Here is a 15,055-nt window from a genome sequence, read left to right as displayed (position 1 = left end):
GGCACACACAAGGAGGTGCCTCACTGTGACACAGCATTCTTCTTCCTGGGGGATAAGAAAAAGGCTGTGAAGGGTGAAAGGCTGGTTCTACTGAAGGGGACACACTAGTGTTTAGGGAATTTTTTTTCATTTTTTTCCTTTTTTAGCAACATCTGAATACCAAAATAAGAGTTTTCTATTGTAAAAAGTTAAATAAGATTGCTCTTTAGGTGGGTACAGTGACTCACACCTGTAATTCTAGCTACTCAGGAGGCTGAGATCTGAGGACCATGAGACTCTTACCTCCAATTAACCACCAGAAAAACAGAAGAGACACTAAGGCTAAAGGGGTAGGGTGGTAGCCTTGGGCTGAAGAGCTCAAGGACAGTGCTCAGGCCCAGAGTTCAAGCCGCACAACCAACAACAACAAAAAAAAAGATTTATCTTTAGTTGTAGGCCTTCCATAACCAGTATGGGGTTGCTATCAGCTCCTTCTACCTACCCAGAGCCACAAAGCCAAAGTCCTTTAGCCAGGTGAAGATTTCCCTTGGTGTGTTACTACATGACTTGAAAGACTTCTCTGATATGATAGTTCTCAAAGGAGAATGGAAATTATTTAGAACAACCCAAAATGACGACAAAAATGAATCTGTAGGCAAAGAAAAAGTCTCTAACAAAGGGAAAAATATACAAAACTTACAATGATTTTTTTGCTTAATTTTTCAAAAATGGAAGATACAAAAGTGGGGGTGGCTCCATTATTTAACTGAATCAGCATGGCATATGCTCACAGGAGGGAACTTTTCTCTTTCATTCTATTGGTCAAATATAAAAGATTTTCTCTGAATAAAGACTTACTTAGAAGAAGTATGAGACTGAGTTTTTAAATGAAAATACTCTTCACTCACATGACATCTACTGATGCCTGACATCCATAAAAGCATGCCTTTAAAAAAAATGCATTTGTCATTCTTTTCTCCATATACCACTATTCTGGGTCTCATATGAGGTTCTCAAAAGCTCCATTATAGTTAGTTTCAAGCTGTCCACTCCTGCCCTTCACCTCTCCAAACTGACCATCTCATTTTCTGTTTTCATGGGATGATGGTTACTACAGGCCACATCAATTGTAGTCCATCTACCTGACAATCTCACCGTCCTTCCTGCAGGTCTACAGTTCTAATCATTTCCTGGGTGTCATGTCACAACCAGAATGTCCCTGTAAAACTCAAGTTCAATGTATGATCATAATGAATGCATAGCCCTTCTCACCTTATTGTTATTACTATTACTAGTCAGCACCCACAAAGTTGCTAAGCCTGAATTCTCCTGTGCCTGAGTTATATCTGGTCTATCACTGAACTCTGTTAATTCTAGTTCTGAAGTGGCTTGCTGTCTACTCAAGCATTCTAGTTGCCAGTGCTCTCGGTCAGGTTGTACAGCACCATTAGTCTATATATCCCCATTCCCCACCACTTTCTTTTTTTGCCAGTCCTGGGGCTTGAGCTCAGGGCCTGAGCAGTATCCTTGGGCTTTCTCAAGGTCACTTGAGCCACAGGACCACTTCCAGCTTTTTTCTATGTATGTGGTACCAAGGAATTGAACCCAGGTCTTGATCCATGCTTGGTAAGCATTCTACCACTAGGCAAAACTCCAAGCCCCTCCCCACCACTTGCTACCAAGGACTGTCTCCTTTCTGGAGCCACCTTCATGAATCTTGTCTACCTAGATCTCTTAGCAGTCATGAGTAACTCAGAAAAACCTCACCACAGCCTCTTTTCTGACCTTTTCTCTAGACTATCCAACAAGCACCTTATACTAGTCTCCCAAGAGGTATTACTTTACCCTCTACCCATCTCTGAGACTGATCATACTAAAAACATTCTTATCCTCTTCCACCTGACAAACCCTATTTATCTATGAAGGCCCTCAGAATACATAGTCTTCTTTTTTTCTTTTCCTTCTCCTCTCCCCCCATTTTACTCCATCCATATTTTTCCTCTTCAAATGTGAATCCTCTGAACACAATCCTCTTCTCTTTCCCCTGAAAATCTATTATTCTTCTCCATATGTTGCTAGCTGTAGTTAGTAGCTATCCCTGGTCCTAATAATTTTGTCTCTACCTTAACTCTGTGACAATGCAGTTCCAGAGCCCAAATATCTTATGGGTCTCTGGAATGTCAATACACTGGTGGCTCTTCTTGGATCCGAATTTTATTCATGTTCTACATAAGGTTCCAGGGACAGGGTCCAATTGCACTTAACACTTTGATAGGGGTAAATCCCACTGAAGCACACTAAAATAACAAGACCCCCTACTACTATCACCCCTCTCAAACTACTATCACCCCTCTCAAAGACTGAGTGCACCTCAAAGACAAGCATCAAACTTTTACTTTGCATTCACCTCTGCAAGAAACATAAAGTTTGGTTTGTGTAAATCCTCCATGGCCTGCTAGTCCTAGAGTAATGCCCACTTCTAAATGAAAACCTTGGTACCAGAGGAAGGAAAGTGATCAGTACATGTTCACAGGGCAAACAAGTAGTACAGTGGAACTAGAGCCTGAATCAGTAACTTTTTACCATGGAGCCTTCAGGCTTAGTGACAACTTGTCCATGGAAATGTCCATCAGAGGCTCAAAAGTCTCAGGTAAAACATGAAGCCTATTAGTACCTTTGTGTCTGCTTGGATGCTCTGAGTTGAAAAGACAGAAAATTTAACTCAAACTGGCTTACCTAACAAAGGTGACTCATTCGCTCATGTAATGGGAAGTCCAGACGTAGGGAAGACTTCAGGGTCAGTTGATCCAGGGCTCATTAATGGTTGTGAGGGCCCAGACTTTTCTGATTCTTCACTCTTCTATCCACAACACTTAGCAAGTCATAGGATAGCTGCCAATAGTAATTAGGGATAAATGTTTCCTTGTTCATACGCATCAGGAAACAACTTATGCCTCAGAACTCCAAGAAGAATTCACCCTGATTAAACTAGGACACGGGCCTTTGTGAAGAAACAACAGTATAAAGCTTCAATGTCCAATAAAGAAGCCACTAACCACATGCAGTATTTAAAATACAATTAAATACATTTAAACCTTCAATTTCTTAGTCACACTAGCCCTATTTCAGGTGTTCACCACCATGTGATCACTGGGAACAGTACCAACAGTGCAGATTTGAACATCCCCATTGCTACAGAAATTCTATTGGCATATAACAAATCTAAGGATGTTGGATAGAGTAACCAAGACTTAGCTAGCAATAAGAGTCAGCCTTGGCCAGATTCTAGAGAATCTTGGAAAAGACAAGTTGTCTAGATAAAATTCTGGGTGAAAACAAGAAAAGGAAGGGGCAGGAAGCATGGCCTAGTGGTAGAGTGCTTGCCTAGCATGTGCGAAGCCCTAGGTTCAATTCCCCAGTACCATATAAACAGAAAAAGCCAGAAGTGACACTGTGGCTCAAGTGAAAACACTGACCTTGAGAGAGGCCAAAGGCAGTGCCGAGGCCCCAGAACTGGCAAAAGGGAAACTGGGGGAAGGAAAGAAAAAGGAGAAATGAGATGGTAGATGAGCAATATAACATATCCAACACATTCTCTCTCTCTCTCTCTCTCTCTCTCTCTCTCTCTCTCTCTCTCTCTCTCTCTCTCTCACACACACACACACACACACACACACACACACACACACACACACAAAGGCATTATTTGCTCTAATCTACTAGGAAAAATTCTGTGATACGACCATAGGTATTTGCCTTTTATGAATTTACTAGATTTCTGTGGGATAGTAGAGAGGTAAACAACTTCTCAGAGCCTCACTTTCTTCATTTATAAAACAAATGAACTACATCACTGGTTTCTAACCTTTTAAGCACAAAAGGTTTCTGTGGATAGATGTGGATAGAATTTTTAAATTAACTTTTGACTTTGAATCTCACACTCTGAAGTACTCTGGGTGACAAATACATCTATAATTAGTATGCTAACCTTTTGTTTAATCGAAGACATATAACTTCATTAGAGCTTATGATGGGCAAGAAAAGTCAATGTTACCACAGTGGGCTGGTTTAATTTGCATCAAAGTGAAGTATGTTCACCTTGCAAGCAAACTAAAAGCAAAGTTTCCACTTTTGTTGAGTGTTATGCAATAGTTGCAAATGATGTGAAATACCCACACAGCTAATTGAGTAGAGTATCACATGTTAAAAAGAGTACATAATCTTGTAGACTCACCAAGGCCTAAATTCCTATGGCAATAAAATAGAGTAATAAACAGATATGACCCTTAAGACCATGCCTTGTCACCAGTATGGACTGGCAAGACATGGAAAATACCAGAGAAAGCTATCTATGAATGGACTGGGAGGAAAGAGTGACTGAAGTCAAGGAAATATAGGAGGGAAATAAGGAGAAAGCAATGTCATTACCCAGATATTTATCCATTTTCATACCCAGTAAGCCCCAAAATATGAGTTATAAAATAAGGAGCTAAGTATAAAGCTATAAGTGCACATTAAACAAGAGGGTTAGAAGCACCATACTGAGAAGAGTATTAGAAAAGCCTAGGTATAGTCATTCCAGAGACCTCCAGTCTTCACCTCGGAAGACAACGAATGACTGATATACAAGAGGCCTAAGAAATACTAGCTCCAGACAACAGGAAGAACAATGTTTGTAAGGAATTGTTTCCTTTAAAGTTTCTACTCTAATAATTTTGTGCTAAAAAATCCTAGTAAGATAGCTGACAGGCCTATTTACTCGCAAGTGCTATATGGGGCTCAGTGGGACTATGCATATTTTCCCAAATCACTTACTTGTAATGTTAGAGATAGGTTCTGCAACCCAAGCACCAGGTCTGCTGCTGGGTCAAAGAGGCAAGGGGGCAAGATGGACTCCAAGATAAAAATAATGGGAAAAGAAGAAGTAGAAAGGACAAGCCTGAGAAAACATGAAGTAAGCTACAGTTAAATGTCAATAAAGAACAGATGTAATTATTATTTCAAGATTTATAATTCATCATGATTTTCTACTTCTGTTAACCCCACTCCAAAACCATGCATTTTCCTACATTCGTCTTTTAAAGATCCTTCCCAGTCTTCAAAAAAGCTCAAGACCAAATTGCCATATGACCAATAAACTCTACTCATTTGTAAATGGGCATAGAAAAAATTGAGGCTTGGCACTGATAGTTAATTCCTGTAATTTAGCCTCCAGCTACTCAGGAGGCTGAGATCTGAGGATGATGGTTCAAAGCCTGACAAGGCAGTCTATGTGACTTTTATCTCTAATAAACTACCAAAAAGCCGAAAGTGGAGCTATAGCTCAAGTTGGTAGATTGCTAGCCTTGAGCAAAATAGCTCAGGGACAGCCTGGTTCTGAGTTCAAGCCGAGGACCAGGATACTCCCCCCACAAAAGAATTAAAAACAGGAACTCAAATACTTTCCTAATAAAGTCCAGTTAGCACAATTCACTATTCACTACCTAAAAGTAGGAAGTAACACAACTGGCTATCAGCACTGAAAGATAAACAAAATGTGGTATATACAATGTAATGGAATATTATTCAGCTATAAGAGAAATGACATTCTGATATACGATATAACATGTCTAAATCTCAAAACGATAGTGTCAAGTGAAATAAGCCAGAGGAGCCAGGAGTTTGGCCTAGTGGTAGAGTGCTTGCCTAGCATGCATCAAGACCTGGATTTGATTACTCAGACTACAACTGACAGGTTGTAAATATAAGAATAAAACTGGGCTGGAAGTTTGGCCTAGTGGAAGAGCGTTTGTCTAGCATGCACACAGACCTGGGTTCGAGTCCTCAGTACCACCTATACAGAAAAAGGCAGATGTGGCACTGTTGCTCATATGGTAGAGCTCTAGTCTTGAGAAAGTCCAAGGAGAGTGCTCAGGCCCTGAATTCAAGCCCCAGGACTGGCAAAAAAACCAAACCAAAACAACAACAACAACAAAAAACCCAGAAAACTTTTGCTACCTGTTCTAATAATAAATTGCATGCTTGTGCATTGTTGTGCTTTCTGTAAATTAGACTTAGAACATAAGTACATTTTAAATACACTAATGCAACTTGTTCTTGGTATATTTCACCGTGGCTTTATCTGCTATAATCACATTAATCTCATTAACACCCAACAAATTATTATTCTAGATACATTCTTATTTTGCAGTATTATATGTTATTGTATAGGTATTTTTTGTGGTGCTAGGATCAAACCTAGGACTTTATGAATGCTAGGTAAGTACTCTACCATTGAGCTATGTCTTTACAACACTGTTTTTGAGGGAAGTGAGTAGAGTTTATTGTGGTGTTTGAATTCACATTTGCTCAACTGGCATTCTATCACTTGAGCCATACATACTTTCAGCCCTGCTTTTTATTGTTATTTTTGGAGATATTACCTCAGGACTTTTCTGCCCAGGCTGGCCTCAAAACAAAATCCTCCAGAGTCCAGTCTCTTGAGTAGCTAGAATTGTAGTCATGAGCCACTGACATCCAACTTTGAGTCATTTATATTATGTAGTGTTTTTGTCTCTTAACTCATCCTGCTGAGGAGGAGAGCATGTAGTGATAAGATGAACATACAGACTGCAGAAGACTAACCCGGAGGAGCTTCATGAAGTACAGCACAAGAGAATCACAGGATGGTGGTTAGGCCAGGGTTCCTAGAACTGCTGTGCTCTGTGAGAAATACAGCTGAGATAAGATGGGTACGAATAACTGGGAAAATCCACATGGGAGATTATTTAATTCAGAGTCAATAGCTGGGGTCACTGTGTAGCAAGTTAGGAAATCTTTATTAACAAATAATTTATATAAATTATCATCAATGGTGTTAACCTTCCCACAGCCAAACAAAGCAGCTCTGCAGTCAATTGTGGGGGGTGGGGAGAAGGGAATAAGAGTAGCAGGCATCTGCCAAGGGAATCAAAGAGCCAGCATCCAGGCAATAGGGAATAATGGGCTACACAAAGTACCCAGAAGAAGGAGGAAAAAAGGACATGAGGGAGCGATGACATGACCAAGGTCTAGCAGAGCCCTGGGACTGTCATGGTCATTTCCTAAGACATTATTTTTTCTGATTTCAGAAGCAGAATGGGAAACTGACTTTACTCTTTTCTCCCTCCAGTTCACTGCTACTTCCACTGTTCCAGGCAATCACTAAATGAATACCATGCTGTGAGCCAGGCTAGTAACAGAATAAGAAACCAGGGATGATTTACAGTAGGAAAAACATCATAAAATAAGAGTAGAATCTATTTTATATATTATAGGGAAAATGAATTTACCTTATGTGTAACAAATATGATTACCAATGCAGATAACCAAGATTTTTTATATAATTGATGACAAAAGTTATGTCAGAATAATATGATCTCATTCTGTGTGTGTTTGGCAATAGGGTCATAAAAACAATCATTTTGCTAAAGTACTTAATGGCTTCATTAAATTTTCACAGAATTCATTTAATCTACCATTGTTTGATCGTTTTAAAATATTTATTCAGTATACCTTATTTTATTTAGTATCCACGCACATAACATCCTAATTATGCCTATTCTGAACAGTGATGAACACTCTGAAGCCAAGGACGGGAGATGAGGGATGCCAGCTCTTGATATCCACACATAAACCAAAGACCATTGTAGTATCATTTTTCATCTTTTCAAATTAATGAACATTGTCCCTTAGCTTCTTCACTCAGACTTGTGCTCTAGCCATTTGAGCTATAACCCTACTTCTAGCTATCTTCTGGAGATAAGAATCTAACAGACTTTTCCTTCCCTAGCTGGCTTCAAACTATGATCCTTAGATCTCATCCTCCGGAGCAGCTAGGATGACAGCCATGAGCCACCAGCACCCAGTCAAACTAATACTTATGAAAATAACTTTAAAATACCAGCATACTTTATTCTAACCCTTTGGGCAGAATCTCCTAAAAATAAGGATGTTCTCCTACATATCTGAGGTATATTATCATATCTAAGAAAATTAGCGTAATTCTGAAATATCATTTAACATGCAGCCTAAATTTAAATTTATCTAGTAAATGTTAGCATATTGTCCTCAATTCAAGATCTCATCAAGGATAAAAGGATAACCAACAAATCTGCCAATTAAAAAAGTTTATTTTCCTCAGATAAAGACTAGGCAACAACTATAACATAATACTTTGAGTTTATGTAAAGATCTTTCTCCCCAACAAGGTTGAGATATTTACTCTTCCCAATGATTTTATTATCCAGTGATAGCACATTGGATCACCATGAAATGTTCAATATCATGTAATTGGGAGATACAGAGCACAACAATTAAGAAAAACAAATCTGGGACTCCTACAGCAATCTATCTCAATACATAGTAGAAGCCCTGGATACAGCTCTTTCAAAATAGCAATACTAGCCAGACACTGGTGGCTCACACCTATAATCCTAGCTACTCAAGAGGCTGAGATATGAGGATTGCAGTTCAAAGCTAGCCTGGGCACAAATGAGACTTGTATCTCCAATTAACCACCAGAAAACCAGAAGTGGCACTGTGGTTCAAATTGGTAGTGCGCTAGCATTGAGCTGAAGAACTCAGGGGCACTCAGGGACAGCATTCAGGCCCAGGGTTCAAGCCCTACAACCGACCAAAAAAAGAAAAAATATATATGTATTATATTGTATATATGTTTATTTGTTTATTTGAAATAGGAAATGGAAGGGGAGAATAAGATGATTGGGAGAGGGTAGAAGGAGGAAAATGGGGACAAAAGCATGAGAAGGGGTATCAGTGTATACCTACTACTCATTATACATTACACCGAATAAAAAAAAGAAAAAATATATATAAAGAATAGCAATACTAAATGCCATCCCAGATCACCGCTGTAACTTTGCTTTGCCTTGGGGAAAACAACTATTATTACATTACTGTGATATATTCTATCAGAACTGCTAAAATAGATTCTAGGTACATTTTCAGGATTAACCAATTGAACAGCAAGAATTAATTACTAAGTCTTTAGATAATGACTGCCATATAATAAATATCAGTAATTAACAAGTATACATTGATAAATGCATTTATCAATGTATATTTATATGGTACATACTCTTTTTCTTAAGATACAAGTAATATTACTCTTTTTTTTTTTTTTTGCCAGTTCAGGAGACTGAACTCAGGGCCTGAGTATTCACCTTGGGCTTTCTCAAAGCTAGAACTCTACCACCTGAGCCCCAACACCAGGTTCAGCTTTTTTCTATGTATATGGTACAGAGGAGTTGAACCCAGGTCCTGTGCATGCTAGGCAAGCACTCTACCACTAGGCCAAATTCCTGGCTCCAATACTAATTTTTATTTTTATTTATTTAGTTACTTATTTTTGCCAGTCCTGGGCTTGGGCTCAGGGTCTGAGCACTGTCCTTGAACTTTCTCAAGGCTTAGCACTCTACCACTTGAGCCTCAGCACCACTTCCAGCTTTTTTCTATGTATGTGGTACCAAGGAATCGAACCTGGGTCTTTGTGCACACTAGGCAAGCACTCAACCACTAGGCCAAACTCCTGGCCCCCCCAATACTCCTTTTTATAAGTATCATGTAGGTAATACATAATTTCAAGTAAGGGGAAAATGTTAACATTTTCCCTTTGTAGTGTTAATAAATTGAGGTAAAATATTTCACATATAATTCAGCTCCATTCTCTCATAGATAGCCTTACACAAGCATCTTTGTAACAAAAACCAAGAATCATCCAGTCTACTCTTTATCACTATCTCCTTAAAGTTAATCAGCAAATAATAAAATGTTCTTCTAGGAACTTGCACAAAGGTCATGCTAATCTTCTCTGTACCATTTCAACTTCACTATATGTGCTGCTGCCACACATACTAACTACTGGTTTGGTTCCATTTTTCTTTTTTTGAAGTAGTGTTTTATGATCTTGAACTTTCAATACTCCTGTTTTAAGCTTCCAAGACCTAGTATTACAGGTATGTGTTATAACATCCAGCTGTAGAGAGGTATATTCTAAATATGCACCTAACAACACAGCTTCAAGTATCAAGATACAATTGATCTGACTGCAGCAAACACAAACTAAACTTTATAAGCATAGATTTTTCAAGCATTCCTTTACCACACTGACAAATTAAATAATAGCTTATAAAATAAAGAAAAATATAATTATATGTCAAGATTTTGTGCATAACCACTGAAATGCATCCTTCTTTCAAAGTACACATGAAATATCTAAAAATATGATCTATATAATAGATTATAGAAAATTCAACATATAGACATTGTTCTGAACTTTAAAAATCATAAGAAGTTAAAGACCTTTAACAAATTACTAAGGAGGAAGTAGTAAAATTAAACATTAGGCCTAAATGATAAAAAAAAAAATACTATATATTGGGGCCAGGAGTTTGGCTGAGTAATAAAAGTACTTGCACAGCAAGCATGAAAACCAGTTCAATTCCTTGGTACCACATGTAAAGAAAAAGCCAGAAACTCATGTGGTAGAGCGCTAGCCTTGAGAATGCCCAAGAACAGTGTTCAGGCCCTGAAGTTTAAGCCCCAGGACTGGCCAAAAAAAACCCAAAGAGCTCCGCTCCTGAAAAACAGCAGGTGCAAGTAATTTTACAATGAAGTCTACCCAATTTCAAGGAACAGTTAATTCCCATGTTATACAAGCTGTTCTATAAAAATAGGGGATAGTCAAAACCTAACTAACTAAGGTATTTTAAAAATACACCAGAAGTGGCTTTGTGGCTCTAGTGGTAGAGTGCTGCCTTGAGCTGAAGACCTCAGGGACAGTGCTCAGGCCCAGAGTTCAAGTCCCACGATTGACCAAAAAAATCATGATTACACAGAATTTATCCTGGGAATTCAAGGATGGTTAACATGGAAAAGATATAATCTAATCTATATTGATACTCTAAATCAATGAAGAATAAATATCATAGAATCTACCAAAAGAACAAACAATGAAAGATTACATAGTAAAAGTTCCTGAGACCTAGCAACAATGAAAAATTTAAGAACCATAAACATATGAACAATAATGCCACATCAAATTAAACATTTTTGTTCAGTAATAACACAGTTAATAAACAAATAATTATATTGACACAATGAGTAATTTGAAAAAGGGCTTATTGCAGAGAAAAGAAATTTCTGAAAATCAGAGAACAGTAACTAACAGATCAATAAGTAAATGATATAACAAGGTGATTTGAGGAAGATAACCTAAACTATAGAAATTGAAGAATTAGAAAATCCTACCTGTTGGCAAAGATGAAAATCTATAAGAAGGCTCAGATGCAGCAAAAGGTAGTACAGACTGGTTAAAAAAATATTCAAAAAAAATTTTTAAGCTAGGTGTAGTGGTTCATACCTGCAATTCTAGTTACTCAGGAGGATTAGATCTGAGGATAGCGGTTCAAAGCCAGCCTGGGCACAAAAGTCCATCTGTGAGACTCTTATCTCCAATTAACCATCAGAAAAAAAAAAAAAACTAACAGAAGTGGCACTATAGCTCAAGGGTAGAGCAGTATCCTTGAGCTGAAGAGCTCAGGGACAATGTCCAGGCCCAGAGGTCAAGTCCCCCCCCAAAAAAAAATTTTTTTAACTATGTATCTGTCCCACTTTTTCTTCTGTGCATTTATTTCTTTTGGCAATGTCACAAGGAAGAATGGCTGGTCTAGCATAGAACTGTACTTTTAGGATACTATAAGTCCTAATCCTCTTTATCCATTTACCTTGTCATTTAAAAAACATAGAGGAAGTGGCGCTGTGACTAGAGCCACAAAAAAAAAAAAGGAAACAAACTTCCAATTGCATCCTTTGGTTTAACCTAAGTCTGCATAAGTCTTCATTTTTTCTTCTAATTGTATTTTATTGTCAGAGTAGTGTATAGAGAAGTTACAGTTACACTAATCAGGTAGTCGGTGCATTACTTCTTGAACCTTAATATCCCTTCTCACGTTTTTGTCCCCTGTCCCTCCCCTCAAAGTCTTCACTCTTCTTTTTCTTTCTTTTTTTTTTTTTTCTTCTCCATCAGGGGCTTGAACTTTGGACTTGGCCACTGTCTGTCCCTGAGCTCTTCAGCTCAAGGCTACAGCTCTACCCCTTGAGCCACAGCTCCACTTCTGGTTTTCTAGTGATTAATTAGAGATAAGAATCTCAAGGTCTTTAGATCTTTAGTGCCTGGGCTGACTTTGAACCTTGATCCTCAGATGTCAGCCTCCTGAGTAGCTAGGTTTACAGGCATGAGCCACTGCACCTGAGCTTACTCTTTTCTTCAGACTTTCAAGATTGTCACAAAATATTGTCCTGAAATTGTAGTTTACAATTAAATTAGTAGACATTTTAACATCATTTCTAAATAAAACATGATTGTCTTATACTTACACTAATCATCATATTCAGTGGAGAGCTGGTAAAAGGAGAAAGAAAAATGGCTGCTACAAAAAGAAAGAAAAAATGCCTGCTACCTGGCAATATAAGTCACTTTTCTTCAGTCCACTTTTCTTAGCCAAAGGAGACTACAGAAAGAAAATACTAGGAAATCTAGGCATTGACAGGGTCTAAATTAGAGGGAGATCAGACATAAGGAATAAAAAGTCTCTCTGAAACTCCTTGTAGTGAGTTAGGCCCTAGGAAAGGTAATAACAGATCTACTCAAATCGCCGTCTTAAGGCACTATAGGACTGGTCTTCAAAAGCAATCTGGATCTTTTGAGTCCTCATTCTTTTCCTTATTCACTCTCACTTTCATTTTCACACTTTTGCTCTCACACTCCTTCACTTTCTCCCTCTTCAAGGATGAGGAATTATAATGTCCATACTGTCTTCTGAAAAGAAATTGCATAGGGTCTGGGAGGCACAAACATTTCTCTCTCTCCTCTCCTCTCCTCTCCTCCCCTCCCCTCTCCCCTCCCCTCCCCTCCCCTCCCCCCCCTCCCCTCCCTCCCCTCCCCCTCCCCTCCCCTCCCCCCCTCCCCTCCCCCCTCCCCTCCCCCCTCCCCCACCCCCTCCCCTCCCCCCCCTCCCCCTCCCCCCTCCCCTCCCCCTCCCCTCCCCTCCCCTCCCCTCCCCTCCCCTCCCCTCCCCCCCTCTCTCTCTCTCTCTCTCTCTCTCTCTCTCTCTCTCTCTCTGTGTCTCTCTCTCTGTCTCTCTGTGTCTCTCTCTCTCTCTCTCTGTGTCTCTCTCTCTCTCTCTGTGTCTCTCTCTCTCTCGTCTCTCTCTCTCTCTCTCTCTCTCTCTCTCTCTCTCTCTCTCTCTCTCTCTCCCAGTCCCGGGCCTTGAATTCAGAGCCTGAGCACTGTCCTTGGGCTTCCTTAAGGCCAGAGCTCTACCACTTGAGCCACAGCACCACTTCTGGCTTTTTTCTATGTATATGGTACAGAAGAATCAAACCCCGGTCTTTGTACGTGCTAGGCAAGCACTCTACCAGTAAGCCAAACTCCTGGCCCCTCTTTTTATTTTTGTGGGGGAGGGTCTGTCATGGCACTTGAACTCTGGGCCTGGGTGCTGTCCCTGAGCTCTTCAGCTCAAGGCTACCTCCCTACCCCTTGAATCACATCATCACTTCCAGTTTCCTGGTAGTTAATTGGGCAGACTTTAGTGCCCGGGCTGGCTTTGAACCTGGATCCTCAGATCTCAGCCTTCTGAATAACTAGAATTACAGGCATAAGCCACCATGCCGGGCTATATTTTTTTTCTCTTAATGCAATGATGGATAGTTAATGTGGTCAGCTGGTGCTCGATTCTCACTTATCAGAGAAACTGATGCTTATCAGAAAGACAGAAAAGTTTCCTAGGCAAAGACAAGTAACATTTGCTGAGGATAAATATTAATATTTTTAACACTGCCAGGTGCTGATGGCTCACTCTTACAGGCTACTCAGGAGGCACAGGACAAACCAAAAAAAAAAAATTTTTTTTTTTTTTTTGCCAATCCTGGGCTTGAGCTCAGGGCCTGAGCGCTGTCCTTGGACTTTCTCAAGGCGAGAGCTCTACCACTTTGAGCCTCAGCACGACTTCCAGCTTTTTTGTATGTATGTGGTACCAAGCAATCGAACCCGGCCCCCAAAAATTTTTTTAGTAGGGGGCCAGGAGTTTGGCCTAGTGGTTAAAATGCTTGCCTAGCATGCACGAAGACCCGGGTTCAATTCCTCGGTACCACATACATAGAAAAAAGCCGGAAGTGGTGCTGAGGCTCAAGTGGTAGAGCTCTAACCTTGAGAAAGTCGAAGGACAGTGCTCAAGCCCTGAGCTCAAGCCCAGGACTGGTAAAAAAAAAAAATTAGTATAAATATGAACTAAGCTTAATAATATACTTGCAAGTATTATACAAAGCAAAGAAACTTGCTAGAAGTCCTAGAGAAAGTTTATGGGTTTTTCAATAACAAATTTTAAAATCCTTAGTGGAGCAAAAAATACTGACATCCTAACTTTAACCAGACTTTATATTATCCTAAGCAAGAAAAGCTGGTTGAAATACCCTTAAAAACACTGTGCTTCTTAAAAGAGCAAATTTCAATTTCCCTAAATATCAAGAGGGCAAGAAATGAGAAACAGCCATGTGGTTTCAAAAACTCTCTATTTAGAGGCTAGCAGGAAAGAAAAATCTGTACCCAATACTGTGGGAAGGATTAAGGCTATTCCTCACAGAGGGCTACTAAGGAAGCAATATAAATAACTGGGCTAAGAAGAACGTAAAAAGAATAAGAAGGGAATTTGGCCCAGTGGCAAAGTGCTTGCCTAGCATGCACAAAGCCCCGGGTTCAATTCCTCGGTACCACATAAAAGCCAGAAGTGGCTCCAGTGGTAGAACTCTAGCTTGAGAAAACTCAAGGACAATGTTCAGGCCTTGAGTCCAAGCCCAGAAGGAAAAAAAAAGGAATAAGGAAAAATCATGCACACAATTGGCCTGTAAAGGACTCAATGATATTTACTTGTAAAAGAAGGAGGACAATTACAACAGATGATACATCAAGAGGTCTGGTATCCATATATCAAAGGACAAAGTAAGTTGTGTGAATCCAACCCAGGCATCAATTCTGAAA

The 15,055-nt window shown here is 39.5% G+C and overlaps 1 protein-coding gene and 1 pseudogene across 2 annotated transcripts in view; both read right to left on the bottom strand.

The window, feature by feature from the left end:
* The window catches only part of Dis3l2 (DIS3 like 3'-5' exoribonuclease 2), a 297,816-nt gene that overhangs the window by 197,647 nt on the left and 85,114 nt on the right, over positions 1-15,055 (bottom strand). The gene's annotated exons all lie outside the window — the stretch shown is intronic.
* Positions 9,779-9,869, bottom strand: LOC150048914 (U6 spliceosomal RNA; annotated as a pseudogene).

This window comes from Megascapheus bottae, chromosome 21 (genome assembly GCF_031878675.1).
Source record: "Megascapheus bottae isolate mThoBot1 chromosome 21, mThoBot2.hap1, whole genome shotgun sequence".
NCBI classification, from domain to species: Eukaryota; Metazoa; Chordata; class Mammalia; order Rodentia; family Geomyidae; genus Megascapheus; species Megascapheus bottae.
This window is presented reverse-complemented; position numbering and strand designations above follow the sequence as displayed.